Below are 16,128 nucleotides of genomic sequence, written 5' to 3'. Positions count from 1 at the left end.
AACTAAAATGACGCTACTGTGCATCCAATTATAAGAATACCAATACGAAGATCGAGTAGGTGATTTGAACACTCGCGTGTAAGTATCTGTATAATATAATATTGTGTTAGTCATAAAATATGATTATTATTTATTAGCAGGGATCGGGACTTATCACTTATATCATTTTCTTATTATTATGGTTATTGACACAACATGAAGCAGAGTGTTATGGAAATGTATGTAATATTACAACCCGTTCGATTCACAAATTATGAAATTTGAAAGTGTTTTTTTTTTTAAAAATATGCTTATTCCCAGTTTTTTAAAAATTATTTTTACTTTTTTGCATTTCTTTGCATGATTATGATTTATGATGATACACGCCACTAACAAAAACCTAGATATTTTAGTTAATTTCTGTTTTTTTGTTTTTATTTAAGCTATAATCTATTCCCCGTAAGTTGACCCACTTTTATTTTTGCACACACGGTGTACATGATGTATTGAATATGTTGTGACAATATTATAGTTCACTACGTATACACCGTGGTGTTTCGCGACATGAGACTGTATAACTACAGAAGTGAGCTATATTGTCACAACGTTTTCACCATCATACTCTTGCAGCGTGCGCAAAAAAAAAGTGGGTCAACTTACGGGAAATAGAGTATAGAACTAAAAATAATTGTTCTCCTATACCAAAAGCTTACCGTGTATACCAATCAATCACAGAAAAGTATTTGGTAAAGAACTCATGAACTTAAATAAAAAGTTTAGCATGATTTAAATATATTATTAATTTATTCTTATTAATTTTATTTATGTCTTATAATTTATAAACATTACCTACATAAAAATCATTATTGTATAAAACTATTAAAACTTTATAGATTTAACTACAAATTGTATGTTTCTATATGGGATATTGTCAAAACGGTGCGCAAACGTATAAAGTTGTTATATTTAAATTTATAAATATTTACTATTGATCTCAGTATCTCACTGTATATAGGTACATGTTAATTTATTACGTTATATAAATTCAATATTTTTTCATGAACATTTTTTTGAGCTATTTATAGACATTTGACATTTTAGGTTCTAAGCGTATCAATAAATATATTGGTTTTATACAATGATGTGTGTGTTTTTTTTCTGCCTGTTGTCAACTTTTAGGGTAGTAAAAATGCTCCGATTTACTATAGTAAGTACTTACGCATCTTTTCTGATATAGGAAAGTGAATCAAGTTATTGCATTCCGGAGGTCAAAATTGAAAATTCTCAGTATTTTTTGAAATTGTCAAATGGGGGAGGGGAAAATTCTGCAGCCCCCAAATGAAGCCACTGATAAACTCATATACCCTATGAGATAGCTATTTGATAGCTAAATAATCGTTAAAGTGGGTTGAATAGGATGGTACCGACTTAAACCGACTATAGTATTATTATTATTTATTGACTATTATAATAGTTAGAAGTGAGTAGTGGTACTGGAGAAAAGGGCGGGGCGTGCCGCGTGCCGAACTGGCCGATACTGCGGTCTGTAATCTAAATAATGAATAATGCTGAAAGAATATAGTGATGACCGAGATGACTGTGCCGAGAACATTATAATTGCAACTTAATATATATTTAAGAACGGCGTTCGTGAAAAAGGGAATATGTAAATATTTTTATAAAGAAAAATTATAAGATACCTACCTACATTTATTTTGTACATCATTTTACATCGGTACGGCTTTAATACCATTATAATACCAAACTCTATTGTCTATATAATCTATATTATTCATAAATTACGATAACTGCCGATCCCACCTTGTTCACGTAGTTTTTTGTAATAAATATTATTAAATAATGATATGCTAGCAGGTACCTACAAAATGTATTACAATAATGAATAAACATACAATTTTTTAATTACAGAGTACCTTTGTAATGGAGTCTGGCAGAAATAAATGCAAGCTCACCGTGAGTGCCAAACAACTTTGGGAATTGAACATATATTATGTGACTTACACAAAGCTTTTGTACACTACTTCAAAATTATTGAATTGCCTCCATGGCGTATGCAACAAATGTATTGATTTGGGTTTTGACAAAACAGGTAAGGTGTTCTTAATATTCTGCTTATCGGCTTATCTATAATATGTCTTATATACATAGTTTTAAATTTTAATCATTAAAGACATAAGACAATATTCATCATATACCTATACAATATCAATGATTATAATATGTAAAGTTTGGTCAACAATTTTAATATTATGTACCTACCTAATTGCAATAGTTTTAACTCGTGTAGCACTAATGTAAGCTGACGGAGTATAGATTATATGAAATTAAAATGTTGAAAAAATTCCGAAAATTTGTTAATTATTTTTCAGTTAGAAATTTATAAAAAAACTTCTTTTCATAGGTGATAGGTAGCTAACATTTAAAAATTTAATAGATGATTCCCTACAGATAACAAGTGTAGGTAACCTTAACCTTAATAAACACGTTACCGGAAAGTAATATTAATTTGTTATGAGTATTTGAATTTAACAGTTTTACGATAGTATACCTTTTTAATGGTAAATTAACGAATTCCAATCAATCGATTTTTTTCAATTTATCAATTGATATTTTACAATACAAAAACAAATAAACTCTTGAAATGTTCACCAAATGTTTATATTAGCATTTATTTTTTATATTATTTAGTTTGATTACTTAGTTCTTACGATAATTACAATCACATGCCCGACAACTACTGTAAAGCAGAGCGGTATACCCACTTTTCCACCTTTTTGTTATATTGGGTGCAGTTTATTTTGAATAGTATTCTATATAATATTATCAATCATGTATTCTAAATATACCTGCAGTACATAGGACATACCTACAACCTATTTATTACGGATAATAAATATGTCATTAAAGAACATATTTTATTAAGTAGATACTTATAATATAATTCTATAAAAAAGTATAACTCTTATTTATGGAATTATGTCTATAAATAACTTTTTGAATACATCAGTTGATCGTCATGATCTATTTAATTTGCGTGTGAAATATTAAAAACACATTTTGAAGCAATGGTTTCGAATACAAACTTTTTTTTTGTTACAAATAATAATATATAGTTATACCTACAACCTATGTCTTATTATATGAATAATATCAAAGACTGAAGGATGCATTTTTGTATGAATAAAAAATATAATATTTAGAATACTTCAATGCAATTAATTGTATTCGAGTTCAAAAAATGCATAGAATTACTTATATTTGATTTACTTTATAACGGTAGTACAAGTTTGTTTATCATGTTTTTTATTGTTTATATAGGTCAATTCGTATGCGATTGTGGAGTGGTAACTGACATTTCAAAAAGACTTAAATTGTACATTATTTTGTGAACAATTTGATGAAGTAATCATAAGTTTTATAATATATATATTATATACCCAGCTTGTACTTACCTATTGTATACTGAGGGTACGTGTGCAATTTAATGGAAAACAATGGCCAGTAGTGGAGGGGTTACTTAATTAGGTAACATTTTAACACGCAGTTAATAATTACATTTGATGATTAATTGATTTATTGACATCATTTCAATACCTCTTGGCGATACAGCATTAAGTCACACCCTCTCCACCACTCACAAATTGCACCTGTATAAAATATTAACTAAATAAATATACTATTATATTTAATACCTATATTAATATAAGTATGGTTTTAATTTTTCATTCATATTATGTTTTAAGAGTATTTTAAGAAATAATTATATAGATGAGTACCAAAAAGAAGAGTATGGTCAATACACTATATCGAAAGTCCCATGTCCAAATTGCGATGATGTAAGTACAAGTACCTATATATGAATAAGGAATTGTAATATATCTTTGTTTTTAATAAAACACAAATCACGTACAATTACGTTTGACGCAAACGGGCAAACGTCTAATCCAAAATATAATATGTAACAATTTTTTTTCTTTTTATAAAAATGCGTTAACTGTTTTAAGAACTAATTCAATTCTCAAAAATATTATAATAAAAAATACCAATTATAGGTAATCTAATTGAAAATATGTTGAAAATATTTTTCGTTAAGTATATTTTTTGTATAATAATTTATGTTTATTTTAAATGTTTTAAAAATAAATCTTATAATGAGTCGTAACTTTATTGTAATATTGTCATAATATAATTCAGTTTTATAATTATTTACGTTACAGAAATACATTGAGGCATATTGTACTAAATGCAATAACCGCATTGTGCACTGTGCCAATTAGTGATAGAACTCACCGTTGTAAAACTAAAAGCAAAGTTATGGAGGAGATCCGTTCAAATTTAATCAAAAATAAAGTTAACTTATGGGTTGGTTAAAATGTTTATAATTCAATATAATTAGTTTTTTTTTTAAACCCTATAGTATGCACTTCGACAATATTTTTTGTTATATTGTTTGAATTTTTTACGAATAATATATACCTATATATTTTTTTTTTAACAGTGAAAAATCAAATTTTACGAATTAAGTAAAATCATGCTTAGCGTTAAATATAAATACGTTAAGAACGCAGAAGTGTGAAATAAAAGAAGAAATACAGAAAAAATTTGTTGAGTAAGCATATCACCTAATGGATAATTCAGTAAAATGTAGACAATTTTAATATTAAGTATGAAATATTAAATATTCGCACTTACATATTATCATATTATTATCTAACTACTATAACCTAACCTACGTAGGTACCCCAGTAGGTACTTGAGTAGACATACCTAACCTATATTATTACAAAATATATTTGAAAAAAATCTAGGTACCTATGGGTATACCCATTTAAGCTCTAATAGCAATTTTGAATTTTCTCAACGTAGGTAATAGATTGTGCGTAAACTAAGATTTATATTCTGCCCTCAAAAAGTTATAAAGTGTACATACCAATACGTAACGGCCGGCGGCTAGCCAAAATAACAACGGTATAGGAATTTTATAAAAATTATAATTTAAATACATATAATATAGGTACTTCAAAACCTCATAATTTTTAAATGTTTGTAATTTTTTATTTTTTTAGAAAAATAAATAGGTTAGGTAGTTGTGAATGCGCTTTTTTTCTCGAACGATAAATACATCTACGAATGAAATTATTTACATCGTTCAATGTTACATTGAATGCGACATTTGATTGAACTATTTCACCCATTAATTTTAATAAGGGTTCAGAATATTATAAATCGGTTCTTTCATTAAATTTTTAAGCAGTGAATGTTCATGTTCGATAACCCATTTTAAAAGAACTTTTACATCTTCACTGATACCTATACTGTTTTGAAGTAGTTTGTAGCTGTTGTAGGTACTATAGGTGGTAGGTACACGACTCCAATGTAGCGTACATCTCCATTTTACACCCACTTGTGTAATTATTGAAAACTATAGTAACATTTTGTCCAGTGGCATAATTATGATTGTGGTGAGGGAATGGGGGTATATCTCAGCAGAGCCTTTTTTTTAAATAACTGTAAACCATTATCACAGTTAAAAGATAAAACTGATAATAACTTACTACTATTACGACTTCTGATATCATTTTTAACTGCTTAAAACGTATATCTTCTTAATATAAACACAGAATAAATTAAAACTATTAATATAATATTGTTAATAATTATTGTTTTTGTAAAATACACAATTTATAATAAGACCTGAGATTTTAATACCATAAAAAACCCAACAAAGAACATATACATACCTGGCTACCTATAAATATTATATATATACCTACCGGCTACCACAAAATAATTTCTAATAATCATGATAGTAATAATAATAATAATAATAAAGATACATCTCACATATAAAAATATAATAAATGATAATTATTGTCGTTACTCGTTCCTATATCGGTTATCGAAAATGATTACCTATACCTGCCTTCCTGTCATTATCGTACATAGACGCGTCTAAATAATCACCCATTCTGTTAAAAATCTCGTTTTTAATCCAGCTGTGCTATTTAGTTATACCTATAATATTATCTTAGTCATATAAATGTATGTTTTAATTCAATAACTTGTATTAATATTAAACACAGCAGTCAGCAGTGTATTAAGACAAAAATTAGTCTATAATATTATATGTATAAACATATTACGAGTACAAATGCATATTATAAACATGTGTCGTGTAAAATATACACTTGTGTATGTGTTGTACAATAACATAAATTATTATCATAATAATAATTATTATAATAGAATGATAATGTAATGTTATGATAATATTATGATTATGACTCGATTTTCATAAGTGTCGATCTTCTAATTAACAAAATAATATTATACGTTACAGGTTTCGTGGCGAATTGAAAATGAGCGAAGATAAAATGATGGGTTATGTGGAATCGTATTATAAAGTAAAGTTGGAGCATTTGACTAAAAATAAATTGCTAATGGAGGAATTGAAAAAAAAATACGATTTCTATTTGTATTTTTCTGAATCTGCTTTGAAAAAGGAAAACAAGGCAGATCTAGACATGACAAAGTACGCGGCCCGCATATCATTTAAATATATGAAGTACATCTAACATTGTAATTTGTAATAATATATATGTAGGTACTGATGTTTAAGGAATTCAATCTCACCTGTGTTTTCTACAAAAATGTACCCATCTGCCAATTGTTCCGACTGTCCTAGTGAAACAATTCTGAAAACATGTTTAAATTAATTGATATAAAGTTTATTAAAAATTACTTTTTCACTTTTTTGACGCTTAAATACTTCAAAATTAAATTTTTTAATTTTAAAATATCGATAATATATTGATCTTAATAATTAACTAACAAATGTTAGAAAGTTGATTTCAAGTAAACGTCTTCTTAAATATGTTTTTAGAAATGTTATCGGATAACTATAAGGTTTCTATAACTAATTGGGAATTATGCCATTAATAATACTTTTAGACAAAAAAAAACAAAATATTAAATTAATATGACGTGTGAAGTTCGTTATTGATATAGGTAATATCATATTATAATGTATGCCTGCATTATAAACAAACTTCCAGATTGCAATCGGGAGTAATTTATTACAACTTTTTATCGAATAATCACATTTAGGTATCACACAAATGGTAAAGAACTTTGCGTAGGTACAATATAGTGGTTTCTTATGTTTTTTTTTCTACACCACAATAATAAAACGTTAAAATAATAGTACGTACCTACCACATTAATTCGTAAGAATCGCACAATAATGAAGATTGATCGAGTTCTAATTTTTTGATTTATTACATTATTAGTACATTATTAGCAGTACCTATATTTTAGCACTTATACCAAGAAAATGTATCAACTTTACAATCACGTTATTTTGGCTATTATAATTTACGGGATAATTATATAATTTATTATAGTTTAGTCAACAATCAACTGTCAAGTGTCAGAAAATGTTTCATATAATTGACATTAGTGGATTGGATTCAACTACTACAAATTGTATTGAATTAACAGTTGTGTTTGACGATATACCTGCGTAAGTTAATCGAATGTGAGTACTGAGTATACCTACACTATAATATTATTATACTACCTATATTATATAGTATGATTTTTTAAGCATGCTCGCTCTGTTTGTACGCTTAAATTATGCATGTATTCAAATTCTGATTTTTGGAATTTTTAAATATACATTTGAAATTAAAGACCATATTTCGAATATTTTAGATTCTTTTATACCACTTAAGGATGATCCTTTGACAATGCACACTTTTTTTTAAAAATTTGATGTGTCTAAATCAAAATTCGATTAAGTAGTTCTTAAGTTATATGTAACTTAGGGCTGTATTCATATAGCCGATTCTCAAGAATATAATACGGCTCTTAGTATACAAATTATATACCTACTATTATAGTGTCCAATTCATATCATAATGGGTTAAGTAGATACATACCTATGGAGGCTTAGATGATTTTAAAATGTTGGTTATTACTACTGATCTAACAATATAAATAATCTGTAAGAATGATACCAATAAATACTACATAATTATTTTTATCTACATCTATCTAATATTACATATAGTTTATATTTTTATAAAACCATTTTTAAGGATTATTATCCTTAGCATAAACATTTTAATAACTCAAAAACTTTACTCATTAGAATTTCCGCTAAATAAATTGCAAAAAGGGGAGTTTTCATTTAAAAATTAGATGTTTGTATTGTCTCAAGACATTCCTTAAGTAAGCAGTTGGTACAAAAAATGTCAGAAATTTAATAATATTATGGTCTTAACGGATAATTAAAAATTGTAAAAATAAGAATTTGAGTAAATAACAAAAAAACCAAGGAAATCTAGCTTAAAAAATCACCTGTATATTTTTTAATACCTTATATATTATATATTTAAAAACGAAAAGTCTAAAATGCTGTCAATATTAATTGGTTGATAAATGATAATTTAGTTTATAATATTGACTATATATTATTTTGTAGTCGTTAAAAGAATTGCAATTTATAAGCCACAAAAATATATAAAAGCTTCGGGATCTTTCAACAATGTTTCTACAATATGTCAAAACATTATGCGCATATTTTTCCAGAAAATTGTATTATTTATTTATTATTAATCATTAACTATTTTACTAACCACCTATTTTAGGTACTAATAGAGAAAATAAATTACCAATTTAAATATGGCTACAATATTAGGAATTTAATTGACATTCATAGAAAAAAAAACTAAACATTTTGAAACTAAAATGTCCGTTAACAGTTCAAAACAAATCAAAATATTTTGAAAATTTTATCGTGTATAGAAAATGCTAATATAAGCAACCGGTGGAAATTTCATGAATATACGTTTATTTGTTTTGGAGTTAGGTACGACAAAAATCGATTTTGAGTAAAAATGCCCGTTTTCCCTTAATTTTTATTTTGTTTTTCCCAAGCACATATTTTGAAGGGGTGATGGGGGAGATTCCCCCTCCCGCCCTAAATCCAGTTTACAGTCCATCTTAGTATGTCACTTATAACTTTAAGATTCTTAAAAATTGTATGATCTACTATTTTAGATTCTGAGCGGAGCGAGGAAGCTAGTGGTTTGGTGTTTATTTATTTATTTATTTTTTAGCAGTGCTTCGATTTTAACATACTATTGTTTCTTATTTTTTAGCAAATTGGATTACGATGGTACTTTAGAGAGGTAATTTTTCGATTTTCTCAATAATTATTTAAAACCACCGACAAATTACTAAAAACCGCTAACAATTTTAATTTATAATGCTTTGTGTATCACTATAGAAACGAATAAAAAATTATTATAATATTATAATATCAATTCAACTTACAGGCTATAATAAATAATAATAATATAAAATATCCAGACTGAAAAACCGTCTCCGCTCAGAATCGTTTTTCTTATACAATGATACTATATCATTGAATTCAAGTTAAATACAATTCATTATACATTGACCCACTTGGAACCTACTGTACAGCAGAGCGACATCCACTTACTTAATAAATGTGTATAATAATATTACGTATTTACGATTTAAGATAGTATCGTGATAGTTAAATCATGATAATGATTTACACTGAGATAGATTTGGATTTGGACAGGTATTCCTAAACCAAATGAATTGCCCCCCCCCCCCCCCCCACAGGCTAGGTCCCTGATACGTGCCTGGTTTTTCCCTGCACTTGTGTAAACTATTGGGTATTTACTTTTGACCCCCCCCCCCCCCCAAAAAAAAAAAAAGTACCAACTAGATTCACTTTCCTATCAGAAAAGATACTATTGAAGAAAATTTAATCATTTTTACTGTTCTAAAAGGGGATCTAGGACATTTTGGCGTGGCCGTTTTGGCATGAAACCATTTTGACTTAAGCCGTTTTGGCGTAAATTTCTCAGGTTATTTATAGTATAAAATAAAAATAAATAAAATACAATTATTTATTATTATTTATTCGATTTAAAAAAATTCAGTTGATTAAAAAAATTTAAAAAATACAATTGACATATTAATAAACTTACTAAAAAAACATTATTATTGTAAAGAAATATTATGTGCTACACCTCTTAAATATGTTAAAATGTCTCGTGTATCTGCTTCTTGAACTATGTTTAAAAGACGTTTGTCTGTATCAATATATTTTTTGAGCTTTTTAGGGGGACTCCTTCCTGATTCCGATTGAAATAAATATGTATCTCTTCCAGCTTGAATCATTCCCATTTCAACAATAAATATTAATTAATTTAATAATTTAATAAAATTCACTAGGTACTTGTATAAAAGATTTAAATGTATATAAAAAGTAAAAACTCACTATTTGTGTGAAATATTTATGCTGTATCTAGCTAGGAATATTAAAGGACAAGAAATAATGAAATGATAAACTTATCGCACGGCAGATAAGAAACGACAACGGGTACAAATCATTCAAAACGTAGATAATCGATCTAATCGATAGTATACGTTTTGACTGGTCAACTGGTCAATTTTAACTTTAGTTAAAAACCCATAGGGCACAAGTACAGCATAGTAATATAAACTTATCATTAAATTCCAACAATACGTATACAATAATTACTATCAAAAAATAAAAATAAAAAATATACTTATAATGGTAAATTAGTTAATATAATAACCGTTATAATACGCCAAAACGGCTTCACGTCAAAATGGCTTCATGCCAAAACAGCTACGCTAAAAGGGCCACGCCAAAATGTCCCATTCCGTCTAAAAGGTGATGACAGAAACAAATAAAAAAATAAATAACATACATCATTATAAAATCAATACATTCATCGCTCCGCTCATAATCTAAAATTAACAATAATATACCGTGTATTTTGCACGATTTGCATTTGTGAAACTGATTGAAGACAATATGTTTTTATACATAAAAAACGAACGGTTTTACATTTCTTTACTCAATTTAAATTTTTTTTCATTACTATAGCATTATAGCATAATAAACGTATTAAAATGTCAGATCTGGAATAAATGCAAAAAAGCAATGAAAAAAAAAAAACACTTTTACATAATAAAACCCAAAATATGCAAAAACAAATTGGTTTATTTGGAATCAGAATGACATGAAACCAATTTATGGATAAAAATTAGATTTCTATATTATATACATATATAAAAAAGAGCATATTATGCTTTAAAATCCGAGCCTAACTTATAAGTTATTACCTATTTATTACTTATGATACCTAAATAAGTAATCATTATACAAATTTTAATTATCTACCAAATTAGATTAATAATTTTTAGACATGTTATAACAATGATATATTTTATGTATTAATTAAGTAGGTAGTAAGTTATAAGTAGAGCACGGATTTGTATGCATTTGCATATTTATTCTGGTTGATCGTATGATATGCTAAGTGAGCACACAATTTGTTTCATGACATGACGATTTAAACAATGAAACTTAATAACGCATATTTTTGCATATTTTGACATTTTTCTATTTTAAGGGTTTATTTTACAATGTTAATAGTATATTTCATATTTTTAGACTTTTAGTGCATATTTTGATGTTTTTTTAGACATTTTTAAAATATATAGTACCTATTATAATATAAGAAACAAATATCATATTTTTATAGTTTCGATTAATAACAAAATAAATTAATATATTAATATAGGTATACTTGTAGGGATAAACGGATTTCCCAAATATGACCTTAGATCAATAATCGGGGTAATAAAATACATAATAATATAAAGATTTTAAAGACTATTATATAATTTGTTTTAGGATACATTGTTGATATAAATTGATTCCTATTTTTTTCTTTTAGATTAACTACCTAAAAAAAAAAAGTAGATGAGTATTTATATAGTAGGGTTCGATAATTTTTTTGCTAATTTTATTATGCATAATTTTATTTTTTGTGCATATTTTAACATTTTAGTGCATATATTTATGCATATTTAGGATTTATTTAGCGCATATTTGGTTGGTTTTTAATGCATATAAATCCGCGCTCTAATAAGTTATTAAAAAATATAATAACCATTAAGAACCATAACATTAAGGTCACCGAAAAAATGATTATTAATAATTTATTAAGTATTTATTATAGTACTTAAGTAGTGTATTGCAGTCATATATTGATAAACTAAAAAAATAATTTTATTTTACAAACATTTTGACTTAAATATAGTAATATTATGGTAAATGATGATAAACCAAATCCAAAAAATCTCTTTCTTATGTTTTGTGTTATTATTGTTGAAAAATTAGGAATTTTTTTTTATTATACCAGGGATTTTTTATTCAAAATATTAATTATTGACAATTTGTTTCATGTTTGATTACCTAAATATGAATTACCTACGATTTTTTATTTTCAGAAAACTGAAGACATCCCGAAATCTATAACTAATGACAATCTAGTGGATAAGGTGCAAATTTTTCTGCACGTGTTTCTTCACATTTAGATAATAATCTAGATAACATCTATTTGCAAAACCAACTAGAGGACATCGTATTCAACAGTGAGTATTATTAAAGTCTGTTCTATTGGCGAGTTTGTATAAATGTAAATGTGTTTGTGAAATTTAATAAATTACGTTGAGTGAATGATTTTCAAATATTTAAATATTTTATTCTGTTATAAAATAATATGATGTGATGTGTTTGAAATTTATTATCAGTGTATTTTTCTTTATATTTTAAAATACTTGAAACTACCCATGATTTCCACTAGGCATAATATATAATATTTTATATTATGATTAAAAATTAATTTTTTTAAGAATCAAGTTTGAAATTGTTTTATTTAAATTATATTATTTTCCCCGATAGAAAATGTGTAATGACAATAATATAATATTATTACAAAAATAATTTCATAACTATATCACAATTACGTAATTTACATTTTTTTAGAAATCAATTAATACTATTATTTTAATATTTTTTATATAGGTACAGCAATAATAACGTTATTTAAAAAATATTATAATTAAGGTACTACTACATAACTACTATAATATTTATACTGTAATTAATTAAAAATAATATTTTATTATTTTTAATGTACTGTATAATAATTTAAGTACCTATAATATTTTTGTTTATAATAATAATATATTTATTTTATTTATATACAATTTCATTACAACATTCTCGGCCGTATGATTTTTAACACTAATATAAAACTTTTCTTTCATTTTATAATTAATATTTAAATAAATAAATATTTAAAATAATAGCGTGGAGACAAACGAATCAACTGGACGCGTGTGACTGTAAAACTATTACTAAGAATAATAGATAATACATGTACAACGATAATATTATTTAACACGATAAACGTACATGAACATTGTGGTCACCGACTACAAGGACGTCAGTCTTATCTAATTTATTTAGGTATGCTGGACAGTAAAATAACGATATTGTACATATTTTGTACAATTTGACACATTAACGAAGTGATGCCAGGGAATGTGTAAAATAACTAGTTTTAAAGTATAAATTATATACATAACCTACACGTTTAAGTTACTTTATAAATTACCTAGGTTTAAACTAACTGATTCAACACTTTAACTGTATAAGTTGTATTATTATAGCTGTGTTAGCCGGTAGTATAACTACAAAAAATATCCGTACAAAAAATATCCGTATGGTTAAAAGATCGTATGGCTACACATAATACAAAATACCAAATTAAATTCGTATACGAATATAAAATAAGAATATATATTATAATATTATAATACGCGTAGTCCGTAATAATAATATGCTATCTTATATTGTTCGTTAATCATTGGGAGGTTTTTTAAATTAAAATTACGAATCAAAAATAGTTTCCACTAAACATTTTTTTAAAAAGATTTATTGCCTTGAAATTTAAAATATAATACACTTTATATAATATACTACAACAAAATAATTTAATCTTAAAAAAACGCAATTTTTTACGTAAAATCAGTTTTCTACAAAGTCGGTTTTCTTTTTTTGTTGTAAGTTGGAACTCAAATACAATTAATTTTTAATACCTATCTAAAATTTTCATCAAAAGGTTACATTAGCATTTCCTATATAATAGGTATATTGTATAATTTTCAAAATATTTTTACTATTTATGAGTTAAATATAGGTACATTATTGATATCAATTATCGATTTTTTTTGTTTTATTTCTATTACCTTATAATGATAAAAAAAGTTGAAAATCATTTACAAAGTTCCTCTCCTCGTAAGCGGTTATTAAAGATATTTAAAAATATTCAAGATAGGTATGTATACATACCTATTTTTTTTTTTTTAAAAGAATATTTGTTGTTTAAATTTTGACAAAATTTATCAATTTTTATATATAATATGCTTGAACATTTAATACAAAGTCCCTCTAAGTCCCTCTAGTTCATAATGAAACCAAAAATCTAAAAATATTAAAGTTCAGCATTTAGAGTTTCAAATTTGGACCAGATAAGATATTTAAACGAAGAACAAGGATTTTAGTTAAATTGTTGTAATTAAAAAATATTTACTGTGGGGACTTGAAACCTTTGACTATTTTTATTATTATACATAATATTCATGATATTATACTATACGCAATGACATTTTAAAAATATTTAGCCAATTTTAAGACCTATTATTAATATATGTATTAAAATAAATAACTATTATATCAATATATATATATCATAAAATATATTTAATACAATAGTACCTACCAATGAGTACATCGTAACCGTGTATTTGATCAAAATTGTTGTTTTGTATGCAATAAGTGAGTACTCAATATGATAACTCACTTATTGCATACAAAACAACAAATCTAACAGAAATATTATAGTGCCTTACTCAATCCCGAGGTACACTATATCAGTTGTTTAATTCGTCATCAGGAGGTGATATTTTATAAGTGGAACCTCCATACTTAATACTCATATAATCCATGTTGTTTATAACATTGCTGATGATAATTAGGTATGTTGTGAAACTAAAAATGTATTATTGTGGTTTAAAGTTAAAGCTATTAGATACCTAAACATACCTACTCCAAATATTTAAATGAATTATTTATTTAAATTTAAACCGACAAAATCAAAATGTATCTTACTTTCTAGACCTGTGTTGATTAATATTTTTGTAAAATTTTGGTAAAAGACTAGTTTCAATACTATAATAATTTCTTAAAATTAGTCTAGCTCAAGATTATTGATGTTATTATATTTAGATTACCATATTAATTTTGTTAAATTGCTTACGAGACTACTAGTTTATGATTATCGTTGTTATTTGTATGTTATAGATCAAAGTAATCCAACACGTTTAACACCGCAGAACCCTGCATACGATCAAGTTGATGTAGAGGCCAAAAAGAAAAAGAAAAAATGAAAATTTAAATTTATTATTAAATTATAAATATTTTATACCTATTTAATTTTTGTTTTGTTAATTTAAATATATAATACCATAATAATGATTTAAATACATTTATGTGGTGAATGTTTACATTGTTTTTCTGAAGCAAACTTTTCAATATCGAAATTTTGAGACTCATGATCTATTTAGCGGTATTTAGTGTAACTCTAAGAAAACCGTACCGTAGATAAATGAAAATTTCACTGAATGTTTATACTACCATTTTTGATAGACAATACAATTTTCAAAATATTTTGACTCTTTTTAGCTATTTAAAAATTTTGAATTTATTATTTTTTTTTTTTAAATATTGTCTATCAACATTTTTTTGCTTGGCTAAATACTTAAAAATCTTATACAAGGTTTCTCACAAGTATTTTTTAGTGGAGATTAAACAAAAAATTGAACGTAAATCAACAATATTTTTTATAAGTTATTAGACATTGGATACCTATACCTATTCACCCGTAAATTAACAAAATCTCGTGGGAATTTTCTTATTTTATTGTATTCACTATTCAAAAACTAATCACCGTAGGTACCTACTTGAAATTTTCACAAAACTTTTTTATTTTATTATTTTCTATACATGAAAATTGAAAATAGAAAATTAAAATTAACTATTAATAGAAATATTAATTTTTTTAAGTTTTATTTCTATAATTGTCAATACATTTCTAGATTTACTTATCTAGACAGCAGACACCTCCCTACTATTCAGCCACT

General features: G+C 25.6%; 1 pseudogene; it reads left to right on the top strand.

The window, feature by feature from the left end:
* The first annotated feature begins 1,920 nt into the window (after window positions 1-1,920).
* On the top strand, window positions 1,921-8,619 carry LOC132948984 (E3 ubiquitin-protein ligase TRIM63-like; annotated as a pseudogene).
* The last annotated feature ends 7,509 nt before the right edge of the window (window positions 8,620-16,128 follow it).

Source organism: Metopolophium dirhodum, chromosome 1 (genome assembly GCF_019925205.1).
Source record: "Metopolophium dirhodum isolate CAU chromosome 1, ASM1992520v1, whole genome shotgun sequence".
Lineage (NCBI taxonomy): Eukaryota > Metazoa > Arthropoda > Insecta > Hemiptera > Aphididae > Metopolophium > Metopolophium dirhodum.
Note: the sequence above shows the minus strand (reverse complement) of the source record. Positions and strands in the feature narration are given on the sequence as shown.